We start from the raw sequence: 2,500 nt of genomic DNA, 5'->3' as shown, positions 1-2,500 counted from the left end.
AGTAAAAGTCGTAACAAGGTTTCCGTAGGTGAACCTGCGGAAGGATCATTAACGAAAAGTAACACAATTAAACTGGAAAGAAAGATCAAACAAACAAAAACTATGAATGGGAAAGATCATATCAATGGGACGGCTTACGCGCGGAGGACGCTGTACGAGAGAACAAACAACACGTTGTTTGTTCCCGCTCGCGTCTCTCCCGTCCGTCGCCATTGCAAAGCTAAAAGCACAAGCGTTGGAGAGCCCGTGCAGACCATAGGTTCTCTCGACGAACGAGAATCGCCGTATTAATGGTAGATCGATGCTGGCGTGAGGTGACGCGCGTCGTCGTTTACACGATTGGGTCGAAACGAACAAAGAAACGAAAGAACATAACACAAAAACGTCCATTACTAAACAAAGATCTCGAACAAAAACAAAAAAACGTCCATTACTAACGAAAGAAAGAGGAGGAGAAGAGAAAATAAGACCCATCGTTGCGACGATCGAGGATGTCACCCGCCGTCAATTTTTCCATTATATACGCGTCTCGGTCGGAGATACGATGCTGGCTGTTTACGTTGCGCTCGCTCGAAGAGGAGACGACGACCGATTGTCACACACAACGCGCAGGGGCCGAAACAAAGCGCCCAAGGATCTACAGCCGAGGAACGAGACGCCGTCGAACATCGTTTCGCGACGTTCCTTTACGGTTTGAACTTGCGTATCCCGCTTTGCCCGGTGGCGTGTGTGCTCGTCGTCGTGCTCCGAACGAAACGTCCTGATGACGGCGAGGAAGTAATAAAATAATATACATCCTTACGGGTAGCCTGAAGCGAATCGCAAACGAACGACAACGCGTCGATTGTGCGGCCATCGTTGCTCGCGCGACTAACGACGACCAGCCGAGAAGGCTGTAGTTTATCGCATCGATTTCATCGAGCAACCGATGGACGCTGCCGCGTTCGTTCGTAAATGAATGTTATACATACTCACGGATAGCCTGAGGCGAATAATCGCAAACGACGACGCGTCGATTGTGCGGCCATCGTTGCTCGCGCGACTAACGACGATCAGCCGAGACGGCTGTAGTTTATCGCATCGATTTCATCGAGCAACCGATGGACGCTGCCGCGTTCGTTCGTAAATGAATGTTATACATACTCACGGATAGCCTGAGGCGAATAATCGCAAACGACGACGCGTCGATTGTGCGGCCATCGTTGCTCGCGCGACTAACGACGATCAGCCGAGACGGCTGTAGTTTATCGCATCGATTTCATCGAGCAACCGATGGACGCTGCCGCGTTCGTTCGTAAATGAATGTTATACATACTCACGGATAGCCTGAGGCGAATAATCGCAAACGACGACGCGTCGATTGTGCGGCCATCGTTGCTCGCGCGACTAACGACGATCAGCCGAGACGGCTGTAGTTTATCGCATCGATTTCATCGAGCAACCGATGGACGCTGCCGCGTTCGTTCGTAAATGAATGTTATACATACTCACGGATAGCCTGAGGCGAATGATCGCAAACGACGACGCGTCGATTTTGCGGCCATCGTTGCTCGCGCGACTAACGACGACCAGCCGAAACGGCTGTAGTTTATCGCATCGATTTCATCGAGCAACCGATGGACGCTGCCGCGTTCGTTCGTAAATGAATATTATACATACTCACGGATAGCCTGAGGCGAATGATCGCAAACGACGACGCGTCGATTTTGCGGCCATCGTTGCTCGCGCGACTAACGACGACCAGCCGAGAAGGCTGTAGTTTATCGCATCGATTTCATCGAGCAACCGATGGGCGCTGCCGCGTTCGTTCGTATATGAATATTATACATACTCACGGATAGCCAGAGGCGAATAATCGCAAACGACGACGCGTCGATTTTGCGGCCATCGTTGCTCGCGCGACTAACGACGACCAGCCGAGACGGCTGTAGTTTATCGCATCGATTTCATCGAGCAACCGGTGGACGCTGCCGCGTTCGTTCGTAAATGAATAATATACATACTCATGGCTAACTTGAGGCGAATAATCGCAAACGACGACGCGTCGATTTTGCGGCCATCGTTGCTCGCGCGACTAACGACGACCAGCCGAAACGGCTGTAGTTTATCGCATCGATTTCATCGAGCAACCGATGGACGCTGCCGCGTTCGTTCGTAAATGAATAATATACATACTCATGGCTAACTTGAGGCGAATAATCGCAAACGACGACGCGTCGATTTTGCGGCCATCGTTGCTCGCGCGACTAACGACGACCAGCCGAAACGGCTGTAGTTTATCGCATCGATTTCATCGAGCAACCGATGGACGCTGCCGCGTTCGTTCGTAAATGAATAATATACATACTCATGGCTAACTTGAGGCGAATAATCGCAAACGACGACGCGTCGATTTTGCGGCCATCGTTGCTCGCGCGACTAACGACGACCAGCCGAAACGGCTGTAGTTTATCGCATCGATTTCATCGAGCAACCGATGGACGCTGCCGCGTTCGTTCGT

The 2,500-nt window shown here is 51.2% G+C and overlaps 1 non-coding gene across 1 annotated transcript in view; it reads left to right on the top strand.

Moving 5' to 3' along the window:
* Nucleotides 1-51, top strand: part of LOC143351169 (small subunit ribosomal RNA) — a 1,933-nt gene extending 1,882 nt beyond the window's left edge. The window contains exon 1 of the ribosomal RNA XR_013081536.1: nucleotides 1-51. This exon is cut by the window's left edge and continues 1,882 nt beyond it. This is a non-coding gene — a ribosomal RNA (small subunit ribosomal RNA).
* Nucleotides 52-2,500: the final 2,449 nt, after the last annotated feature.

Source organism: Colletes latitarsis, unplaced genomic scaffold (assembly GCF_051014445.1).
Source record: "Colletes latitarsis isolate SP2378_abdomen unplaced genomic scaffold, iyColLati1 scaffold0083, whole genome shotgun sequence".
In the NCBI taxonomy this organism is placed as follows: domain Eukaryota; kingdom Metazoa; phylum Arthropoda; class Insecta; order Hymenoptera; family Colletidae; genus Colletes; species Colletes latitarsis.
Note: the sequence above shows the minus strand (reverse complement) of the source record. Positions and strands in the feature narration are given on the sequence as shown.